The 25,198-nt window shown below is 35.1% G+C and overlaps 1 pseudogene across 2 annotated transcripts; it reads left to right on the top strand.

Annotated features, from left to right (window-relative positions):
* Positions 1–18,707: 18,707 nt before the first annotated feature.
* LOC143577476 (protein LIGHT-DEPENDENT SHORT HYPOCOTYLS 10 pseudogene) lies at positions 18,708–21,252 on the top strand (annotated as a pseudogene). Of its 2 annotated transcripts, none has more exons than XR_013143114.1 (2): positions 18,708–19,334; positions 21,027–21,252. The product of XR_013143114.1 is annotated as a protein LIGHT-DEPENDENT SHORT HYPOCOTYLS 10 pseudogene, transcript variant X2 (transcript). The 2 variants fall into 2 exon arrangements; XR_013143113.1 differs by having other exon boundaries at positions 21,013–21,252.
* The last annotated feature ends 3,946 nt before the right edge of the window (positions 21,253–25,198 follow it).

Raw genomic sequence — 25,198 nt, 5'->3', positions numbered from 1 at the left:
TTACAAAGAAAAGCGTGAAGACATGAAGCTAAACATACCTGAGACAACGCTTCTCGAAGAAGCCATTCCTTGGCAACCAGAGCCTCCTGGAGGGCAGCTTGAGCTTCGTTACGGGCGCGTTCGGCTTCACTTTTGTTGAGGTTGGTAAGCAACGCTTCTTTAGCCGCAGCCTCTTCGACGCCCTTTAGCTTCCGCTCAGTGTGGTCAAGCACCCCCCTCTGGTCCAAGATCTCTTGGAGCTTTTTGGCGTCTTCCATCGCCAAGGCATCATGAGCCTGCTGGAGAGCCTCTAATTTGGCTTTAAGCTCCTCATTCTCCACGCGTAGAGGCTCAGCAACAGCTTCAGCCTTGGTGGCCCTTTCAGTTGCGTTCCTAGCAGTTTCCTTAGCCAGCCAAAGCTGTTCATTAACAGCTTGGGCAGCCTTGGAATGGGCCTTGAGACGGGCCTGAACCTCAACTTCAAGGTCCTTGAACGCCTTCTCCTTCTCCGCGGCCGCAGCGGAGAGCCTCCTATTCTCCTCCCGGACAGCCCGCGCCTGAGCTACTTCTTGAATGCGAGCCGCTTTTAACTTGTCGTTTTCACGACAAAGCAGCTCGACGCGCGGCTGTATCCGGGCCAGGAGAACCCGAAGCTCATTGGTTAGCCTACCCTCCTGGTAGCTAGCCATGGCTTCCCCCAACGCACCACTGGGATCTGCGTGACGAGCCCACTCCACGCACTCCACAGGTGTGCGAAGGGTTGTTCCTCGGCGGATGTTCCATCGTGGAACATACACTTCATTGGAATCCGACACTACAAAAAAACAAAAAGCAGTTAGGAAAAGATGATATAAAAAAAAGGCCAAAAGAACCCTACGCACCTGTAGGGTCAATAACAGGCCGATAGCCGCCAAACCCATCACCTGAACCCAAGGGAAATCCGTCCAAGAGGTCAGGTAGATGGGAAGGAGGCAGAGGTTGGCGAGAAGCCCCATGCATACCTGAAGGATCGGCCGTCGTTGCCGATGACGGAGGAGGCATGGTGAAGGCAACCGCGGCCGCCGCGGTCGCCGCTGCGGAATTCGCAGCAAAAGTAACCGCCGGCTCAGTGAAAGATGCGGTAAAAATGGCACTGACAGCCGGCGGTGATGTCATCACAGCTGGAACAGTTGGCTCAATGGATTGAGCAACTGAACCAGCGGAAGCAGGCGCAGCCGCCTGGGTCGTCGCCTCAGGTAGGCTGACCAGGCCTACTGTCATGGGCGGGGAGGTACTCCTCCCCGCTCCACCCTGGAATGCGTCAACATCCACGCCTGCACAAAGAAGATAAGTATTAAAGATGGAAAACTATGAAGTTAAAAATATAGTTTGTACTTACGGGTTTTCTTGAGCCTAAAAGTGCGGACAGGCGGGGATGAACCCGATGGAGCCGGCCTCTTCACGCCGGTCACCGTTGTCATCCTGGGCTCTCCGGAGGTGACAGTCGTCACAGCCTCCGGAGCAGTGGTCTTCTCACCACCGGGGTTCCCCGCCACCTCCTCGCTCTCGGCCTCTGAGTCAGACCGAGGCACCGGATCGGCAGTGGAGGCCACCTTCTCCTTCCCCTTCCCGCCGGCGGCCTTCTTCTTCCGCACCAACGGAGGACCATCTGCGGATTCCTCATCAGAACATAAGATTAGAGGAATGCCAGCAGAGGTTTCAGCATTGAGGGGTCGAGGGTTGAATAACGCCTTACCTGGCCGCCTGGCGCTCAGGATCTCGTGGCCTAGCGGGTAGACCTCCACGAACCGATCCGCCGTTTGTTCTAGGATGGGCAACTCGTTCTCATCTAGAGCACGAGTACCCATCCGAGCGGGACTGTCAGCCTCCCGCGGATACAGGAGCGACTGCAAGTCGTTCATTTATGAAATAAACAGGAAAGAAGTTAGAAGAGATTCTAAATCAATAAAAAGAAACAGAGCATACCGTAAGGAACAGAGTTCAAACCGTATTCGAGGACGATCGGGATCTTTTGCGCATCCGCGTCCTTCCATACCCGGCTCATCTCGAGCATCACCATCCCGGACTCCGCAAAGCGGTAAACCGGAGATTGGACTCGGGATATCTTCGAGAACCATTCCGCCTCCTGGTAGTTGGAGGCGTGAAGGCTGGGAAGTGCTTGCCCATTCTTGAATTTCATGGCAAGGGGGATGGCGCGAGCGGAGATGAAAAAGAACTCCCGCTTCCACGAGCGAAGACTGCGCTCGGTTGCGCAAATCTTCAAACCCTTGATCCGGGTTATCAGGGTATACCACCCCTGGATGCACCTCCAAGTGTAGAAGGTCATCAGGCGGTCGACAAAGTGCTCAATGCCCAGAATCCGTCACACCCACTCGAAGTGGCGAATCTTCGCGATCGCCATCGGGTGCACCTCGGTCTGGTGTACACCGTGCCTTTCTAGGACACGGTACACAAACTTTGTCAACGGGAACCTAAGATTCCCATAGACAAAGAATGCAGCATATACCTCGATCTTGCCTCTGGGGGCATCATACACCGTCTGATGGGGTTCAGGAAACTCAGGCTCGAGAGACTCGAGCATGAACTTCCTGACGATGTACTGATATAGATCGACAGGCAGAGCACACTGGCACTCGCCAGCAGTACTCTTGTCATCGGCGTGCACCCCAGCCTCCTGGGCTGTACCCTCAAGATCGTAAGCAGAAGACATCTTGCAGATGAAAGAAGAAAACGATTTCAAGAGAATGCTCGACTGAAAAGGTGAGTATTCGCCGGAAATCGTTTTAAAGATGAAGAGAAAAGTGAAAGTGTGGATTACAAAGAACCCTCTCCCCCTTTATATACTAATCGCAATTAATGCGATGAATTTAATGCGGAAGAGAGAGAAATCGAAGGTGCAATGAAACTATGACACGTGGCAAAAAGCAAGCTGGCAACAGCTGTTGAAAGGACGCGTGCCATTAATTTCGCGGCCACGCGCCCGAAAAATCGCGCCCACGCGCCTGAAAAAGCTTCTGGAATGACCAGGTACTGTCACGTCACCATAACTTCCTGCACGTCCTGACACAGTCAGAAGAAACCGTCACACGACGTTTCAGCAGTTTGGACTGTTCTTATCCTTTCACCAACTCTTCGAATTTCAAAAATTCAAAAAGATTCAAAAGTAAGCGGGAAAATACCCCTTACCTTGGCAACCAAGTAACTGTAAGACAGGTGCGGGTACAGTGTTAAGGCAAAACCCTTCACATACTTAGCACCTGCAGGGAATTGATGCCAAGAATACCTCGGCAACCAAGTAACTATAAGACGGGTGCGGGTACAGTGTCAAGGCAAAACCCTTCACATACTTAGCACCCGCAGGGAATTGACGCCGGGAATACCTTGGCAACCAAGTAACTATAAGACGGGTGCGGGTACAGTGTCAAGGCAAAACCCTTCACATACTTAGCACCCGCAGGGAATTGACGCCAGGAATACCTTGGAAGTAAAGTAACCGTAAGACGAGCGCGGGTACAGTGTCAAGGCAAAACCCTTCACATACCTAGCGCTCCGCAGGGAATTGAAACCAAGAAGGATCTCCTGGGCAATGCTTGCGGAAACGGGAATAACATCCCCGCATAGCGGGAACGTCGAGAACTACATTGTTTGAAGATCCAGGATGGAATTGGTGGTTTTAACATAATTGATCACTATGTTCAAAACTACCAAAACCTCATGGAGAATCCACACAAGTGAGACTCAACGCTCCTGACTTGCGAGGAGGTTACAGACCTACCCGCATCATACCCAAAGATCAAGCAGGAAAGTCGGGAATTTCTGCAAGTGACATAAGGACTTCCGCGGGAAGAATCCCCATGGAAAACCTTAAAACTAAACCCTTTTCAAAACCCTTTGCTTAAGTCCAAAAGTTCACCTCACTTTATTAAACATTCATGAGAAGAACATTGGACTGGGGGGACTTGAAGAGGTAGGTCCCAGCCGAGCCCAGTTGGACCCGCAAGACTCACCTTGAAGATAGACGTCTGCGCAGAAACCAACTGGATCCGCAGGACCCACCATGCTCAGAGACGTGACGTCCTTACGCGCAGTACGCAAGCTGTTCCCGCAGGAAATGCCTCCCAATGGTGAAGTACTCTGCCTGTTCCCGCAGCTGCGGATACAAGCCATCAGGGAAGGCCACCCGCGCAGCAAGGCTACACGCACAAGGCACTTAGCTCTCAATAATTCAGTTGTCACCTGAATGAATGAGCAAAGCCGGGAACAATCCCGCACAAAGGCGGGAGGGGGAATACTCCCGCCCAAATAAGCCAGTCCGTACGATATGGGAAGATCTTCTGTACTGTACCTGACGAGGTATGGGCAAAAGATCTGACCAAAGATACGACAGCTCATTGACAACAGTATGGCAAGCAGCATGCTCTTGTACTGTATGTCACTATTAGCCGCTGCCTACTCACCAACTTCTGTCATACCACGTGCATAGCCGGCAATTGGTGGAAAAGGAATAGTACACAGCAGGCCTGGTCACTGTCATCCGCTGCCTACCCACCAACTACCAGCATGGCACGTGCGTAGGCCACAGTTGGTAGAACAGGAATACTATTCAGCCGGCTACACCTTCTTGGAAACCTACCTTCGGCTATAAATACCCCAAATGGTATGATCATCTTATCATCATATACTATCTCGTATTACATATTATACCTGATATCTGCTATAGCAATCTCTTAATATACATTTATATTCAAGAGCAATCTAGTCTGATTCTCACGCCGGAGGGTGGTCACAAGGAGGAACCCCCCCCCCTTCTCAGTGACGAGCTCACGGTGTCTGTTTTGCAGGTTATCAGAAGAACCATCTTTGCCGGGTCTAACCCCTCGTGGGAAACATCTATCTAACCCCCAGGTTATCCGTAATCTGCCCGGGGTCGATTAGTGTTTCTTCAGTTCAGCTATTAATATTTTAGCTTTTCATGTTTCGAATCTTTTCAAGAGCTTTCATGGGAGAAAAATCATATACAATGAACATAACATGAAAAGAGAACATTATTCAATTTATGTAGGCTAAATTATAACTATTGGATTTTGGAGGAAAAGAAATCACTATGAAAAGGATATCGAAACGAGTAATATTTAAAATAAAAAACGTCAACACCATCAATTAAATTATAATAATTATAATTATAATCTTATCTAATCTAACCATTATATTAAAGCAACACTTGGTTTCCACATGGCCTTTGGTTAAGCTATCCATATGAGATTCCACCTCAACAATTTCTAAAATTATAATTTACACCTAATAAACTATTTAATTTTAATCTATCTATTTATACTATTAAAACAAAATCATTCTTCCACATGATATGTTACTATGAATCTATAAGATAATAATATATTGTGTTAAACATATTTTTAGACATATAAATATATTTTAATATGCTTTTAAGACGGCAAGGTATGTTATTACATATATTATTAAACTTAACTTTTTTTGTATTTTTTTAACTACCCGTGTATTACACGGGCTATATCCTAGTAAAGTAATATAGAATAAGCAAATTTTTCTTAAAACACATCATCACCATACACGGTTGGTAGTGACAAATAATAATTTAAGAACTACAAAGAAATGCATATGCACTTTCTTTTACGTGGGCAATTCCTATTGGTTATTTATATTACTACTGTTCTTAGGTAGTCTAAATGCATAATTACGTTCTCTCAAATAATTTGGTAAATAATTTTACCAACTACACTACTTTGGTATTTTTGTAGTGCATTTATGTTTAATTAAACAAGGTACGTACTTTCTATATTATAACCGTCTTTTGTACTTGCTTGGATCGGTAACTTTGAGAGAGCGTAATTATGCATTTAGACCACCTAAGAACAAGAGTAATATAAATAACCAATAGGAATAGCCCACGTAAAAGAAAGCGCATATGCATTTCTTTGTAGTTCTTAAATTATTATTTACCACTACCATCCAGAGGTTATTTTTACCAAAGTAGTTTAGTTGGTAAAATTATTTATTAAAACAGTGTACTTTGAAACTTAATTATCAAAATGGGTATTTTTAGTAGGACCCACCACTCACTCATCCAATTCGTCTTCTTCCTCTTCCCTCTAAACCCATTTTTCCTCTCTCAACCTAGACCACCACCAACTTCGATCAAATAATCCGTCGACCATCAATAATCTTCCACCGATTACCATGCCCTAACATTGTTAGCCTCCGTCAGTCCGTCACCAGAGTTCTCTTAACATGTAACTATCTCGATCTACGTATTTTTATTATACTTCTTTGGATAATTAATTCCAATTTGGTTTTGATTATTGGATCAATGACGACTAGATCGAGGAAAACTTGGAAGAAGCGAGGCCATGTCAGCGCTGGACAAGGCCATTTCGTGAAACACCGAAAGCAAACGGGATGTAGAGGTAACGCAGGAGGAATGCACCACCACCGTATCTACACTTCTATTGTCCGATAGTCAACGTGGACAAGCTCCAGTGACGGATATAGTCACCTATTAAGAGAACTCCGGCGACGGACTGACGACGGCTAACTGTGTTAGGGCATGGTAATCGGTGGAAGGTTATTGGTGGTCGAAGGATTATTTGATCGGAGTTGGTGGTGGTCTAGGTTAAGAGAGGAAAAACGGGTTTAGAGGAAGAGGAGGAAGATGAAGTGTGTGAGTGGGTGGCGGGTCCCACTATAAATACTCATTTTGGTAATTAAGTTTAAAGTACACTACTTTGGTAAAAAAAAACTTGAATAAAAATGTGTGATGATTACACTAGTGTAAACGTTAGTTACACCAATGTAAAAAGTCGATTTGGTGTGTAAAAAATTATTGTAATTTTTTACCTACATATTACATATATATAAAAAAAATTAAAAAAAAATTGTTAAGTTGAGTTATTCATGTTTTTAAAACTCAAAGTAGTTCTAAAAATAAATCAACTCTCTCTCTCTCTATATATATATATAGAGAGAGAGAGAGAGGAGAGTTGTCCTAAAAACAAGTAGTTTTCTAGGAAGACTGAGAATAAATCATAGTCATTTGCTCATTTTAATTAATTGTTGAGATATAAATTACCAAAAACCGGCATAGTTTCCTAGAATTACTTTTTCACTATATAACCAACATAATTTCTTAAAATTATTCTTTCACCATAGGTTGTAATGTCACATGTCAAAAATCCATTGGTTCTTACAATTCATAAAAAACTCCTTATTTTTATTTGAACTATTTCCTAAAGGAGAGGGTTATCCTAAAAACAAGTAGTTTCCAAATAATGCTAGGAATAAATCATATCCATTGGATAATGTTATTTCAAATGGTTGAGATTTGAAATTACAAAAAACCGACATAGTTTTCTAGAATTACTCTTTCACCATTATAATCGTCATAGTTTCCTAAAATTATTCTTTCACTATAATATGTAATTCTATATGTCAAAAATCTATTGGTTCTTGCCATTCCTAGGAAATTTCTTATTTTTATTTGAACTACCGGTATCATAATGGAAACTTGCTGAATTCATGTAAACTCATCGCATTTTGTTTTAGTTCCAGTATCGTGATGCGTGTAATGAAAACAAACCAAATGCCAAGTTTTTTGTTTTAGTTCCGATACTGTAACGAAAGTGATAGAAATGGACCAAATTTACGTCGACTCACCATCTCAACGCCCGGGATTGAAAATGATCAAGTTTTATTGATGCTCGAGTTTTACCGACGACGCCACTCCATTGGTTCACCTCAATTTTTATTTTTTTTTTGTTTATCTTTGGTTTTAGTTCCGGTATATTAACGCACGTTACAAAACCAGCATCAACGCTTAAGACTAACACATACGCTTGGGTTTTATCACCGTCCCGGTTTTATCGACCTACCCCGACGCAACGCGCCAAGTAAAACACTAGTGAAATACAAAAGTGATTGTGTGTCTAGAATTTTAGAAAAGGATAACAAAACGAAACTTATTACAATTAAACAATTAAAGAAATGTTATTAAAAATTAAATCTAAAATTCAAGTTTCAACTTTGATTAGAAAAGACGGGTTAAGTTGTTCTACAAATGAGCATAAAAATGAGAGTGTCATAAAAAGACCTCTTAAAAATAATAGAAGAATCATAACTCAAAATAAAAATCAAAAATGAAAAAAAAAATATAAAAAACCAAAATGTTTCCTCTGTCGTCTCCGTTAAAAAAAAGACACTATAACGCAAAAATAAAAAGACACAACAATCTTTTTTCATGATAATGTCTTTTTTTTTAACGAAGAAGGCAGAAGAAACATTTTAGTTTTTTTTTTCATTTTTTATTTATATTTTGAGTTATAATTCTTTTATTATTTTTAAGAGGTTTTTAGGGCACAAATAATTCTTAACTTTGTGGGCAATGAGGGAAACATTTTTGTTTGTTTATTTGTTTTTTTTATTTTTATTTTTTTTGTTTTTGATTTATATTTTGAATTATAATTTTTTATTATTTTTCTTGATTTTTTAAAGATTTTTTTAAGCCACAAATCCTTATCATTCTTTTTATTACTTTAACTCTTTGTATTTTTGCCTTACCTAAAAAGAATACTATTCATGAAAAACATTTTTAATCTATACACACATATAATTTCAAATAATGCTATCTTATTAAAAGATAAAAATTAAATCCTATGATTATTTTTCTAAAAATATTTAATTTAGAATGTACGAGTTGCCTTTCTTGGGTTGAGTTATTCTAAAAAAAACCCAATAAAAATGAGAAATGTAAGAAGCCCTAATTAGCTGACATGTGTCAAGTGAGGATCAAAGACAAAAAGAATCTAAAAGTAATAGTACATATTTTTTCTCTCTCCATGCAAGTCACATGTTAATTCTCCCATCATTTTAAAACGTCTATAACTTTTTCATCTGATATTTTTTTTAAAACAAAAATCACCAAAATAACAAGCATTTTTTATTTTTAATACGAGTATGATTTTGTTATATAAAAATTAAAGCAAAAATTACGTCATTTTTTGCTTACCATTGTGTCTTGTTTCGTCATTTTGTCTTTATGTTTATCATTTGCTTTTTTTTAAATACTAATAACACCGTTGTGTAATAATAATATGTAAATGAAATGATTAAATAACAACAAATTATCTAATACCTAAAACACAATAATGAATACATATTACACAATAACCTAAAACGTAGAACTCAATGATGAATGCATATAGCACAATGACCTGATAGGTAAAACACAATGGTGAATACATATAACACAATGACCTGAAACGTAAAACACAATGGAAAATACATATTACACAATGACTTGAACGTAATGCATAATGAACATAATACTATTTTTCTCAAATTAAGTGAATGACACATGTCAATTCATAACAAAAGACTATGAACGTAATACACAATGACTACAACACAATGATAAGTAGAAAGACAAATGTTGAGCACAAAGACACAATGACAAACAAAAAGACACAATGACGTAAACTTTGTTTTAATTTTTATCTTTAATATGAGTACCAATTGAAAACCAAAATATATAACACAATACATAGAAAAACACAATGAACAACCAATAACAGAATATAAAAAAAACCCACTATTTTTTTTTCATATAACAATATGATATTCATATTAAAGATTAAAAAAATGCCTTTTATTATGATAAATTTTTATTTGTAAAAAATATCGTATGAAAAAGTTATAGACGTTTTAAAACAATGGCGGAATTAAAATGTGCATTTCATGTGAAGAGAAAATTCATCATAATAATCTTCATGCCTTTCTAAGAAATTTTTTTTCTTAAATTAATCTCTACAATTCAAATTTAATATTAATATATTAGATTCCTTCTCACCATTCTCATTTTTTTGGCCTTTGTATTTTAACATTATCCGCCTTTCAAAAGAAATGTGTGTGTGTGTGTGTGTATAGGCAAAGTATAAAATGAAAACCCACTTGAGTTGTGAAAACCCGTGAAAACCCTATGTAACATTTTTTTGTTACATGTAATATATGTTGTTACACTTAATACAAAACATTGAAAACATAAAAAAAATGTTTTGCTATTTTTTAATATTTTTTTACTAGTTTTTATTTATGTTTTCATAAGAGAGAAAATGTAAATTAACTTTAACATTTTTTGTTAACTTTAATTGTGAACCACAAGATTTAATATTTAATTAAAAACATGTGGTTGATAATGAGTTTCTAAAGTTTTCACAACTCAAATGGGTTTTTATTCTAACCTAACCATATGTATATAGGGAATAGATCATGCGAGAAATGATATTACAGTGAGAAGTGCGAGAAATGAATCTGAGCTATTGATTGTGTTTAATCAATGGTTTACAATATAAATGGCATTATCGTAAATAAAAACACATATTTATGACATATTTTTAATTAAAAAGGGTAGATATGTCTTTTGTGGTGTAGGCCTCATTAAACCATACGTTAATTAATTCAACGGTTATTTCTTATGTTCAATCAATGCTAATAAGATTATTAATACAATTTAATTTTCCTTATTAAAAATTTTGCAAATATTTATTTATGGTTGTGTAGGTTGTATGTTATGGATTTTTTCATATGGTACCTATGTAACAAAATTAGAAACATACAGTTATATGTACGATTTTGTGAAAGTGTAGTTACCTATTTAATTCAAATTTGTATGCATGGGGGGATAAATATTTGTATAGTAGTGTATTGTGTGGGTTCATATTAACGGTGTAGTTTCATATATGTACTGTGTATATGGTATCACGAAGGTGTATGTGTAAATTTTACAAGTGTAGGTTATTAAATTATCCGTTATTTATTATATGTAGTTTAATGTAATAAAAAAAGTTTATTTTGTACTATGTAGGTGGTATTTAGAATTGCGTATGTGTATTTTTTTCGTGTGTAGGTTCATTTATGTACCATGTAGGTTCATATATGTATTGTGTTGGTGGTATTTCAAATTGTGTATGTGTACTTTTTATCGTGTGTCAGGTAATTTATATGTTGGTTCATATATGTACCGTATGGGTGGTATTTTGAATTATGTATGTGTAGCTTTTATCATGCGTAGGTTCATTTAAGTAATGTATAAGTTCATATATGCATTGTGTAGGTGATATTTCGAATTGTGTACGTGTAATTTTTATCATGTGTAGGTTTATATATGCATTACGTAGGTGGTATTTTGAATTAAAATGTATAATATATACAAAAATATTGAAATTAAAAATAAAATAAATAAAACGATGTAGATTTGTTTGTTGATAAAATGTAAATAAAAAGATATCGATGATGAGAATTTGAATTATGTATATATTATAATAAAAATAGTTATATTCAGAATTAAATAAAATGTAGGTATGTTTGTTATAATAAGAAAAAAACAATAAAAAATGGTTAAAATTCATAATTATAATAAACTGGAATTAGGGTAGAAAAATATAATAAACAATTAATACGTAACTGTCTCCAGATAATAATTAGTTACCAAAAATAAGAAAAACCATTTATACTAAAATGTCCCTGTGATTAAAATAAATCATATAAATAATGAAAATTTGTGATTGGTTGGTTTTATTTCTCGCACTTTTCGCAATAAGATACATTTCTGAAATGAGCCTAATTGTGTATATATATATATATATATATATATATATATATATATATATAATTTCTAATAACTTAATATGGTAAAGGTAAATACACTTATTTATGGTGAAATAAAATAACTGCTAAATATTTAATAGTTTTTATTTTATCACATCTTTGAATACATATATTTAGTTCTCAATGGGTTTATTTTTTTTGTTAAAGGTATAAAATTCCTATTTTCACTTATGGTTGTACAAACTAATGCCAAATGACATAATTTAAATGTAATATAACGTTATTGGTGGATTATGCATAACTAATTATTATTATATTTTTATATTCATTTAATTGATTAATATCAAGAAAATCTTTGAGTCAACAAAATCATCTTTAGAATATTGGATAGGCCTACCACAATAGAGTCAATAAAATAAAATAACAAGAGAAAGTTTTTAAAGTTGGGACTAGGATTTGAGTGTGTAGATTAACTTTCTCTTGTGGTACGTGGCACACTTATACTCTTTTAAGTGATTGGACAAAATGATAAATTTTTAGTTTTTTTTAATGACTAATTAGGATTGCTGGTGGGTCATTGGCCCACCAGATCATATACATTCTCCGAGTATCTGAGATCACTCTAAAAAAGAAATCTATTAGAGGTGAGAAAACCCACTGACATAACTTGTAACCGCCTATATTTTTTTTGTTCAAATGTGGGACTTGAGCCATGGATTATTCACTGGAAATTTTTTAATTAGAACCAATTTATGTGATAACAAATTTGTGGAATCAATTTGAATTCTTTAAAACTGTGAAGTATTTTAAGAAAGTTGGCATTTCTTGAGATGCCAAAAATTTGGTATCTTAACTAATCTTAGATTCTTCTTCTTTAATGGAAATCTCTTTCTTTATAAAAAATCCAATTAAAAAAGAAAATTCTTTTAGGATATTTAAACCAATTGCATTATGGTTTTTATAAGAACAATTCAAATATATAATTGACGATGACATAGGCTATCATAATCATCCATATGCAATTTTTAATTACTAAGATGAAGAACACTCGTTACCAAAATTAATAAATAAGAATCATAGTGATGGGTTTCTCTCTAATGATACATTTCATCTTAGAAAATTACACTTGAGTATTGAAGATGATTCTATTTAATTACCTGTTGAAAGAACACCAAATATGATGATAAGCTGACTTAAATCTCCTTCTACACTTCAACTCTAAATCACAGCATTTATATCCAACTCTTAAGATATTAGGTTATTAATTTCATTTAACTAGTATAACAACCAACAAACAAATTCCACAAATATCAAACGAACAGTCAAAAATTCACTTGAAAGCCCCTTTTCTGGTAGACCTGGGCATGTTCCATGGCGCGAAGTCTCTTCTCATCTAATAGCTCTCATTTTTTCGATCTTGTACCCACGGAGCGGTACACTGAACACCAAACTCTTTCCAATCGAGACGAAAAAAAGAAAGAATAGCAACTACATCAACAACCTTGATTCCTGACGTGAACGGCCGCTTTCTTGGAACTAATTCATAGCCGCTTGAAATTCGTTCGTTATAGAACTAACACTATATAAACAAATATAACAAGTGTGCAGCAGCATCAACCAACGGAAAAACGTAGTCACGGACTGTGCTATAATGCACCCCAAAAAGGGAAGAACTCCTTAAAATATCTTTAACATTGTTTTGGTAATTTCCTATATTATTTCATAAAACTGTTGACGTGGATAATTGAGTAATAAAAATTAATATGGGGGGATTATTTATAATATCTTTTATATATATATATATATATGTATATAGGGATATGTTATTGTAAAAAGACAATGTTTTCTAGGAATAGTAAGAATAATTGTGGGCCATTAGATTAGGGGATCCAAAGGTTGAGATTTAAAATTACAAAAAATCGATATAGTTTCTTAGAATTACTCTTTCACCATTATAACCAACATAGTTTATTAGAATTATTCTTTTACCATAGATTTTAATGCCAAATGTCAAAAATCTATTGAATCTTACCATTCCTAGAAAACTTTTTATTCTTATTTGAACTCTTTTCTATATATATATATATAAACGAAATCTTTAAAACTTTATGTTTGTTCCCTACATCCTCTCAAGCCACCTTATTATTTTATCTGTAAATGAAGGCTTCTCATACATCTGATCTGAATTCACGGATATGTGTCTCTCCAAACCCAGATAGCCCTTAAACAGATTATAACATCTCATTAGATTAACCTTTAATCATATCAAATATTTGATATGAAAATCATATAAAATAGGGATATACTAGAAATTAATATTTGATTTAAAAAAAAGATATTATTTATAACTAAGAAACAGTTTTATAGCAAAACAACATAAAAGGAAGAAATAATAAGCAGATTATAGGTTTTACCAAACCCAGATAAATTTTAAATAGAGTTATAACATCTCATTTATTTGTAAAAATCTTTTATCATCAAACTCTAAGTATATTATTTTTCTTTACAATATATAAAATTAAAATCCAAAAAAATATAAAATATTACAAACAAATAATGTAAAACAACCCCACAATACGGGGGATAAAAACAGTAAGATCATATTACAAAACCAAAAAAATAATAGAAAACAAGAAAAGAATAAAAAGATAATCCGGGGACAAGATCTTAGTCGCTTAAAGTTTGGGAATTATTCGATGTTTAAATGTTTAATTTCCTTTTTTCTATTGTTAACTTTGTCTTATAATTAGATTCCATTTTTAGCATATAAAATGTTGTGATTGATACTTTAAACGTGATTTTTTAAACGACAACTCATACAATCTTTAACTCTATTTGTAAATTATACATTTTTTCATAACTAAGGTACTTGAACCCTTAACATTTAAAAAACATGACCTTATTTAACAACATAAGAAGATTTTAAGTCAGCTTATCATCATATTTGGTGTTCTCTCAACCGATAATTAAGTAGAATCAGCCCCAATACTCTAGTGTGATTTTCTGAGACGAGATATATCATTAGAGAAGAAACCCACCACTATGGTTCTTATTTATTTAATTTTGTAACGAGTTTTCCTCAACGTAGTAATTAAAATTTCATATGGATGATTATGATAACCTTGGTGACACTATGGTAAGTTATATATTCGTTGTTTATGTACTGTCAAAGACTTAGCGTTGATAAATTAGTCTTCACCGATGGACCATCAATGACTTTCGCTGGCGAATTACTAATGGAAACTTCACCGATAGACCAACAATACAAATTGATAGCTAATAAGCGTAGTAGGAACACTAACGACAAACAATGATCATCAACATATGCGTGTCATTGAAAATTTCATTGGTAAGAGAAAATTTTCTAGCGGTGCTACATACTTGATTTCAATATGTTAGAATTACGACGTGTACAATCCTTTTAAAACTATGTATAAAAGTGATGAAAGACACTCCATTACGTTAACTAATGACTTCAATATATGTATGGTTTTTGAGATCTTAAACTTGAAGCACAAAATCAACTTTGAAAAACGATAAACGACATTCGATCTGATCAAGGTGGTGAACTCTTGTATATGACTTCGATGGAAATCTAAAGAGTCATGAAATAATATTATAATGCTCAATTGTGATCCTCCTTTTGGAGCAATACCGAAACCGCCACATTACATATATATATAGCCAACATAGCTCTAACCGAGAAAGTGGAGGAAACATATATTCGATATCAAACCTATCATGTTTGAGGATACTTAGATTGCGAGACCTATGTATGAATGAAATCTCCAACAAACTTCAACCCACGTCCAAAAAATTTGTTTTCGTGTGAATTCTATGGAAAGTAAATGCGGTTATTTCTATAATCTAACTGAGAATAACGTGTTCATTGCTCATCATGTTAATTTTTTTTTTGGCAAAGGAGCTTCTTTCAACTGAAACGTACTATTAAAAATGGTATAGAACTCAAATAAGTTCTGAGAAACTTAAGCAACTCCACTTCTAGTTGCAAGCGAAAATCAACAAGAAGATGATGAACAAGTTATCCAGGTACCCATTATAACACCAAAGGCCCATTGATCTAATAGAACTCATTAGACCCGAATAGAGATACAAAATTATCATGCCAGATCGAGGAGGAATTAAGTTTATTTGGTGAATCAATTAATGTGAACCTATCAACTATGTGGTTGCCACTAAATGCTATGAATCTCACAATTGACTTGAAGCCATGATCAACGCTAAGATGCAATCCATATATTATAATCAAATTTGTTTATATATGTTTAATTTTGCTCCACTTGGGTGAATATGCATGTGTAGGTTATATACATTAATTAACAACCTAAGTTTTTGTGAACGGAAAATGTTATATCTATCCCTACTTGATCCATCCTAAACAGCTAAACTACACAAATGACAAATTTTCCATTTATTTGAGATTGAACCCAATACCTCTAATCTAATAGACTTGCACCTCTATCATATGGACTAATTCCACAATATATATATATATATATATATATATATATGAATGAGATTTTTTTTCTGAATACCCGTACCTGAACTATACCCACGCCCACACTCATACCAATTTATCCTATTAGGTACGGGTATCAACACCAACATTCAGGTTTTCAGTATTCGGTAAAAACAGATACGGGTATGTTTTACCCATTTAAAATATGTAGAGGTTTATTAGGAAATATCTATATTTAATATCTTATAAACTGGGCCAAACCGACTTTTAAAACCATAAAACAAGAAGACTTTATCGAGCTTTCTATTTTGGTTGTGGTATTAGTCATGTCAACACTGTATTGGTACCCGTATTCATATCAATTTGGCTAATTTGGTCCTGTCGTGTATTGGTACCGGGATTGATTCAACTAATTTTTTATTCGCACCTGTACTGGCACCTAAATCATTGTAGATTTAAAAAATAAAACAAAGCAGTACAAAAGCTGATACCGTATCGAAATACCCTTACCAATACTTGTACCCGTACCATACCAATAAATTTTATACGATACTCAGTACTTGTTTTTATTGATTTCGATATGCGTATAATTGGGACGGGTACGAATGTACGATGGGTATTGTACTCACACACACACACACACACACACACACATATACTAGATTTTATCTCCCGTATTACGGGGGTTGTTTTGCATTATTCGTTCTTAATGTTTATATATTTATATTTGGATTTTAATTTTATTTATTGTAAGAAAGTTAATAATTAATATACTTGAGATTTGAGATGAAATGGTTTCACAAATAAATGATATGTTATAATCTGGTTTAAAAGCTATCTGTGTTTGGTTATACCCATTACCCGTTTATTTTCTTTATTATAAAATTGTTTCTTAATTATAAATAATATCTTTTTTAAATAAAATAAGATATTAATTTTTAGTATATTCCTATTTTATAGGATTTTCATATCAAATATTTGATGAGATTATTTTTTAATTTAATGAGATGTTATAACCCGTTTAAGAGCTATTTGTGTTTGGTGAGACCCATAGCCATGAATTTGGGTTAAATCAATGAGATGCCTTAATTTAAAAATCAAAAAATCTGGTGGCTTCTATAAAAAGAGGGAGCCCATATCGTGACACACAGGATTTTTGGGTTTTCTTTTATATATATATATATATATATATATATATATATATATATATATATATATAGGCTAAGTATAAAATGAAAACCAACTTGAGTTGTGAAAACTCTAGAAACTCACTCTCAACCAGATGTTTTTAATTAATGTTTAAATCTTGTGGTCCACAATTAAAGTGAATAAAAAATATAAATATAAATATAACTTTTTCTCTCTCCTGAAAACATATATAAAAATTAGTAAAAAAATGTTAAAAATGATGATTTGATGTCGTTTATCTCTTATTGGTCCACATGGTGCCCCATCTTTTTTTTTAATTTTCTATATGTTAAAAATTTTGTACGCACTAATTTATGTTTATGATTTTGTGCTGATATCATTGATACTAACCGAATTCGTGTCGGTTCTCTGTCCATTGGAACATGGTTTTGCGACATCAACATTTTTTTTGTTTTGCTTTTTTCGATATTGTGTCGACGCCAACTGAATTCGCGTAGATTTGCAGCACGTTGGAACGTGGTTGTGCCTCCTCAACGGTTTTTTTTAAATATCTTTTTATGTTATTTTTTTAAACTTACTAATTTATGTTTACGATTTTGTGCATGCTGATAGCGTCGATACGAACTAAATTAGCCTTGGTACGTGCATGTTTTGTTTTTTGTTTTAATTTGTTAACATGATGAATTTAGCTGGTGATAAAATTATTCTTCGATTTAGTTTTGGCGCCACAATTCGATACCAACCGAATTCGTGTTGGTTAGCTGCAAAAACATGCATGTTATTTTATGAATGTTAATTTATTGTATTTGGGCATTCATGACTTTCTTTTTCCAGTGTTGTAACCTTATACTAACCGAATTTGAATCAACTCACTACTTCATTGTGCAAGTTCTTCTAACCAACCACAAGTCATTTTAAATATGTTATATTATCTTAAGATATACGAGTACAATACTATTATATTTATTTACTTTTTCTGGTTTATTGTTGTTATCAAACTTAACTGATCATACCGGTTGAATATTCATACCTTATTAACTTTACAAAAGATGTGTGTGAAACGTTATCATCACATTTATTCAATTTTATTTTATTTTATGATTAATTTTTCAAAAATTAAAAAGGATGAACGTTTTTTATTTTCACAATTAATAGGAAAGTAATTATAGGTCATATGCATAATACATAAAAAAGTATTCTAAGAAAATTATTCTATTAGAGGCTATTAGTGCCAATTCAAGGATGAGAATAATGCAATTTGGTGAAGAAAAAAATTCCTAATTGCCTTTAAAGCACTTTCAAATGGACCCATGTCTTGTCTTCTCAATACCTCCTCCTCCTCCATGATTTGATTTTCAATTTTTCCATTTTGATTTCTCATCTCTCTTCAATTATATATCATTCTTATACAATTCCTATTCCTGTTCTCTCTAAACCAATTATCAGTTTTTCTTACAAAAAAACTCATCACTTCATCAAGTTTCATGTCTAGTAATCTGCAAAGAGAAATAGGTGAAGGATCATCAAGGGGCCGCGGTGACAGTGGCGGTGGCGGTACACTTATACCTTCTGGTTCACAACCACCGCCAGCGCCACCGCAGCTTAGCCGATATGAGTCACAGAAGCGGCGTGACTGGAACACTTTCGGACAGTACTTGAAGAACCAAAGACCACCAGTGGCTTTGTCTCACTGTAACTACAGTCATGTACTAGATTTCCTTCGGTACCTTGACCAATTTGGAAAGACTAAGGTTCACTTACAAGGTTGTGTTTTCTACGGTCATCCGGATCCGGCTGGCCCGTGTACTTGCCCACTTAGGCAAGCATGGGGCAGCCTTGACGCCCTCATCGGGCGTCTGCGTGCTGCCTATGAAGAAAATGGCGGATTGCCTGAAATGAACCCGTTTGCTAATGGAGCAATTCGGGTTTATCTGCGCGAAGTTCGTGATTCGCAGGCGAAAGCAAGAGGGATCCCTTACAAGAAGAAAAAGAAGAAGAGAAACCCTCAGGTTCAAAAGGTAAATGAAGCAGCAGAAACATCAAGTTTTAGAATTCAACAACCATGATCTATGGCTCTTCTTCACTATTACTGGTAATCTTTTTAATTATTTATATGAAATAATTGTTTTTTGACCATATGATTATATTTAAAATTGTTTTCCTAAAGGCTAACAGATCGTATTTGCATATAAAACAAATGAATGATTTAATTACAATCTAAAAAGCATTTTTTTTGGGGGAAAAAGCAAACCCTAGCAGACTACTCATAGTTCTAGAAACCCTTGCTTGCATGGAGAACACACCTCAGTTGTTCTCTCTCTATTTGCATAACTGGTTCCCTCTATCAAAATAATATAAATAAAAAAGTATTATATGTTAAATGTATGAGTATTGTTATTAAATTTAAAATAATAATTAGTTAATCTCATTAATTAACTACTATTTAGAAAATATTGCTAGTCTTGTCTCTTTTATTGGGATTCTGCACTATCAGGAGTGGAAATAAAGATTTGATCAAAGTAATTAACTCAATTTATAGTTGCAACAGTTAATCAAATATAATTACTAGTCAATTAGCATAATTAGCAGTGTAATTAGTGTGTGTAATGCATAAACACATTACATTATTAGAGACAAACTACATAATTGAAACATTATTATATATTATATTATTATCTATTTCATCTCCTACTGAATATAAACTAGTGATTGCAACATATGACTCAATATATATTTATAAAATCTACATGAATGTGTTAATAAGATAAATGAAGTTGTTAAGTGATCGCAATATATAAGATCCAAACTTCGCGCCTAATTCTTGATCCGCAACCAAATCAACAGTAGTTTATTGCATTCCATTTGTTTTTTTCTTATCAAAGCTATTTCACCAATGAAGGTGTTCGAGTTCTATGTTTGACGAACCGACTGACCGAATGTTGGATAGATTTATGATTGATGATATGGCTTTTAACACACTTATTGTTTCCTTCTTGTATTAGCATAGCATGATCAAATCCAATTTACTTACTCTTAATTGTCTCACTTCTTAGCTACACACACATAGAAGACCATGTAAAGATATGCACCTTTGATTTGGTTGTGATATGTAACCATATAACTCGTTATCTTTCTCTTTCTCTTCATATAATCTAACCAACACTACGAACAAATTTTTATATTGTTCTTCGGATTCTTTACTTAAAATTGATTAAATATTGAACTTGCATCCACACATTGTAATCTTTATATGGTCGCTACTCTTGGGTATGTTTAGCTTCCCTCATTTTATGTTATTTACTTATTTACATGTTCGCCTTTTATTATAGGTATGCTCAGTTTCACTAAGTTTTCTTTGTTTCTTTCTGTCTACCTTACTAATATTTAGATCATAGTAAGAGACACAAAAAACAGGATATTATAAACATATAGTACAATATTTAGATCATAGTAAGAGACACAAAAAACAGGATATTATAAACTTATGTACAATTTATGTAATTAGTTATAGTCTTTGTACATTTCTTGTAATTTAACTTTGCTATACTCAATAATCTCCACCAACTTTGGTGTGAGTTACCATAATCTACAATTAGTATTATATTTCAATACCGTTAAAATCAGTATGAACGGTTGACATTCCGTTTCAGAAATACTCACTCGGGTATTGGGGATAGTTCCAAACACTGTTAAAGAAATATATTATATTTTAAGATCTAACTGTAAGCTATTAATCGTTTATCTGTTAATAGTGATATTTTTAATTATAGCAACTTAATTTCAGTTGGACATGGACATACAAGATTTGAAGCTAGCTCCTGAAATATGTCACCGATCGAATTCCATTAATGGGTGGATATAAACTGCACGAAGTCCATTGATGCCAATGCCTGATTCTCTTATGTCTAAAGGTCTGGTTTCGTTATGGTGATACATAATTAATAAGAGGATGATTTATTATTATTAATATATTATTAATATTATTATTAATAGATATTTGAAGATGATTAATCAATATATATCTGTCCATCTATATTGTCTAAATTAGATGTTTATCATATATTTGTCCGTTTGAGTTTTATATTACAATATGGATAGTTAAAATTTGTATTGATAATTGAATGAATATATATATAAAATGAGCATATATAATGATGTGATAATTAGGCCCACTTATAGTACCATTGGATTCCTCCTGAAATTCACTCATTAATGGAGACTCGTGAGGACACCATTTCCTACTTACATCCAAATTGCTTCACCATAATCTTATTATTTTTAAATATGCATACATGTTTTTTGAGTTAAAATAACTACTAATTTTTTAAAAGTCTTAGTGTTTTAATGTGGATACATGCGTTATTACTTTTAGTGTAATATTACTTGGGAATAATTTGGTTATTGATTCAAATGAGAGCTACTGATTTTCCAACCGTATATATGAATGATGGATGAAAAAATTTAGACGGCAATCAGTTTTTTCGTACTTAATGCAAGAACATGTTGCATCATAAGCGAATACACTACACATGAACAGATATTGCAATTATCGGTGAACACAAGTAAACACCGGTGTACTCACTTCACTGGTGAAGTGGAGATACACTATATGAACACAATGAGATTTTCATAGAGAAGTAAAAACATGTATTAACTGTTTAATGCAATGGTAGTGTTGAAACCTATTCCAGATTGGGGTAACGTTTCTAACAATACTCATGAGAATGATGATCAAGTGTGTGATTGTGAAAGTAGTGATAGTATGAATAATATGCTTATTGTATCTTGTATTAGTTGAATCATATGTGATATTCTTTTCCCTTATATAGAGGGAAGGGCTATACATGTACAATAGGTATATTGATATTATACATTTCCTCTAGTTCTTCCTTTCTTCCTTCGGTTTGATTACTCCTTGGCTCTTTATCCCCCGGATCATGCTTCTTGTCTTGAGACAATATGTCTTAGGCTACCAACCGGATCAGTCGCATAGGAGGCAGTTTCCCTCCAAATCCACTTCCCTCCAAGTGGCTTTCTAAAATGTCCTCCTTGTTTGGCCTTCTGTATTGGGCTCTTATTGTCTTGCTGGGTCAGAGCCTACTTATGAGACCCGTCTCATGGGTAGTCTCTTCAAGTCCCCATAGTCTATTGCCCTTGTTATTTATGATAAGAGTAATAGACTCAATAACTATTGTCGCTCGTGTCTTTCTTCACTTTCTTCTTTTTGGGCTTTTGGTACCTGACCCGTTGTGTATTCCTTTTCTTCCTTCAGCCTTTGGCCCTCTTTTTTGCTTAATGGGTTTTAGCCTGTCTCCGGAGCCCCGTTCCGAGGTAGGCTCTTCAATTCCCCCAGTCCATTGTGCTTGTTTATGACGAGTACAATGGACTCACAACAAGTCTCTATTCTTCCTCCATCGTGACCTCTTGTGTGATTCTCCTTATTCTCCGGTTGACCTTTATATGGCCAGGGGTATCTTTGATAAAAAAGAATATCCATAGAACTATCATTTGCTGGTTGGTCTTTGGCCTACGAACTTTCTCCTGGCCATTGTTCTTTTTGACTTAGGCCCCATCCATTCTAGCAACATGTGTTATTTTAATCATTTCTTTCTGGTTGATACCACCACTTGTTTAGATTGATTGGATAGGCCCTTAATCCTTCTGGAACCTTTAATTTCGTTTAGTTACTTTGGGAGGTCTTTTGGTTACTCTCTTTTGGGCTTCCTTTCTTTAGCCACCCTTACTTTGAGCATGTGTTAGGCCTATTTCTCTTATCGTTTGAAGAGCCCGTTTCAAGGGTAATCTCTTCAAGTCTCCCCAGTACATTGTGCTCGTTATTTATGACGACTATAATAGACTTATATAAGTTCTTCGCTATACTTTTATCCCGACGCTTTCTTTATCCTCCGGAAGTGTCTGCTTATGTTGTTTCCTCTGCTGACCCGATTTTCGTGTTATCTTAAACGGCTCAACACTTCTCTATATATTTTCAAAAGACATTTACCCATCTTCGCACTTTCTTCATAAGGTTAGTGCCGGTATCCTTTATCGACGTCACCATCACCTTAACGGTTGTTAAAGTAAGAATGTTATTGTTGGGTTCCTTTTAGGGTAGCTTCATCAAGTTTCCCCCGGTGGTAAGGGTGATGAACCAACTTGGACCTTTCCTTAACTTGAAATATTCAATCCCCCTTTCAGCCCATCGCCAGGCCCATACCTAAACTGGCGATACTTCTAAAAAATCTTCTCACGCTCCCCTAAAGATGTGATGACACCTTTCAACTCGCCAACCTTTCTCATAGCTGCTTTTTCCCTTTTCTTACTTTTAAAGTTGCATTTCCTATATCCTTCTCACCTGGTTGGTAGGATGTTTGGTTAGAGTAACTTGAACCCCTAAGTATTTTGGTTTCTTATGGGCTTTCCTGACTTGGACCTCATCATGGGACGGAGACCCATTTTCACAGCATGCTTTGCAAGTCCCCTAGTCCTTATTCTGATATGGATAAGAGACTAATGTAGTCCTAGCTCATCTATATGGGATAGGTTCATCCCTTTTAAACCCACTCATTGGACCAGTTTCGGGCGAGATCGTCTTTTGATATTTTGGCTGATGTAGATGATAATTAGTTCACATGATCTTGATCCAATTCTCTTGATAATTTAAATCTACTTTGATAGCAATACGCGGTCCTTCTTCTATTTTGACTTATCAAATTTGGACCCAGTATAGTCGAGATGGAGAAGTCATGGATGAGACAAAGATTACGCATCTTTAAACTCACTCCTACAATGGGTCCAATCTTGGAATTACCTCTTCAAGTCCCCTAGTCCCTTATGCTAATTATTTATGATTGGGACAAGGGACTTTTAAACCCAAGTTTCTTTATCATAACCAAGACAATGCTAAGCTTTCTTTCTTGAGTAACTATGTTGGTTGCACGTAATCTCTATCTTCTTGTTGAATAACCCTACCAAAGTTGTTAGTAACCGATTAACAGAATCTAATAATAATCATGCTATTCTTGCTTGACTAGTATTGGACGTAGAAACTAAGGCGCAGACAATTTCCGAGCCTCGTGCATAGGGCTATTTTCCACAGGGGAAATTACAAGTATTGAGCCACCTAGATGGGACTATTTTTGTATTGGATCTAAGCCCCTCAGCGGGGCCTTCCTTTCACACTTGTGAAGGAGAATTTATGTCATTTTCCCTTTATAGGGAATTATATATGTTATGCCTCTTAAAGAGGGCTTTATCCCATTTTTAGGGAATTATAAGTATTGTGCCTCTTAAAGAGGGCTTTATCCCACATGGGGGAATTATAAGTATTGTGCCTCTTAAAGAGGGCTTTATCCCACATGGGGAAATTATAAGTATTGTGCCTCTTAAAAAGGGCTTTATCCCACATGAGGGAATTATAAGTAATGATCGACCAAGCATATTTTTAATACATGTTAGAAGTCTTACACATGAAGGATGATGAAAGGGGCTGATGGAAGGGGCTAATGGGAGGGGCTCATTCGCTTATGATAAAAGTTAATATGGATATGGAGGTTTCTTCCCTTTGAAAAATTCTATAAATGTAAAGTGTTGTTACAGGAGGCTTTTTCCTTTTATAGAGACTTTGTCACTCTTTAGAATGAGACTCTTCTTTTTTAAAAGGACAACTCTTGAACATGAGGTGTTGCTGTAGAAGGTTTTCATTCTTCTTGGAAGGAACTTTCCAATACCTCCTTCATTGGAAAGGGACTATTTTTCTTAGGAGTCTCTTTAAGATGGAGATTTCTTTATGAGATATGTCATCATGCATAAAAGCTGATGAATGGGGTCCCCCTTGCCTTAGTAAAGTGACTTTAATGACGAAATCCCATCACACAATGGTGCAATGTCAAATTAGTCCCCCAGTTCCATGTTGGTGTAGGGAGGGGGTTTCTTCTGAACAGGATTGACCTTTTG

The sequence above is a fragment of the Bidens hawaiensis genome, unplaced genomic scaffold (genome assembly GCF_021521415.1).
Source record: "Bidens hawaiensis isolate Kalapana, Puna unplaced genomic scaffold, B.hawaiensis_p1.1 tig00028623_1, whole genome shotgun sequence".
NCBI classification, from domain to species: domain Eukaryota; kingdom Viridiplantae; phylum Streptophyta; class Magnoliopsida; order Asterales; family Asteraceae; genus Bidens; species Bidens hawaiensis.
This window is presented reverse-complemented; position numbering and strand designations above follow the sequence as displayed.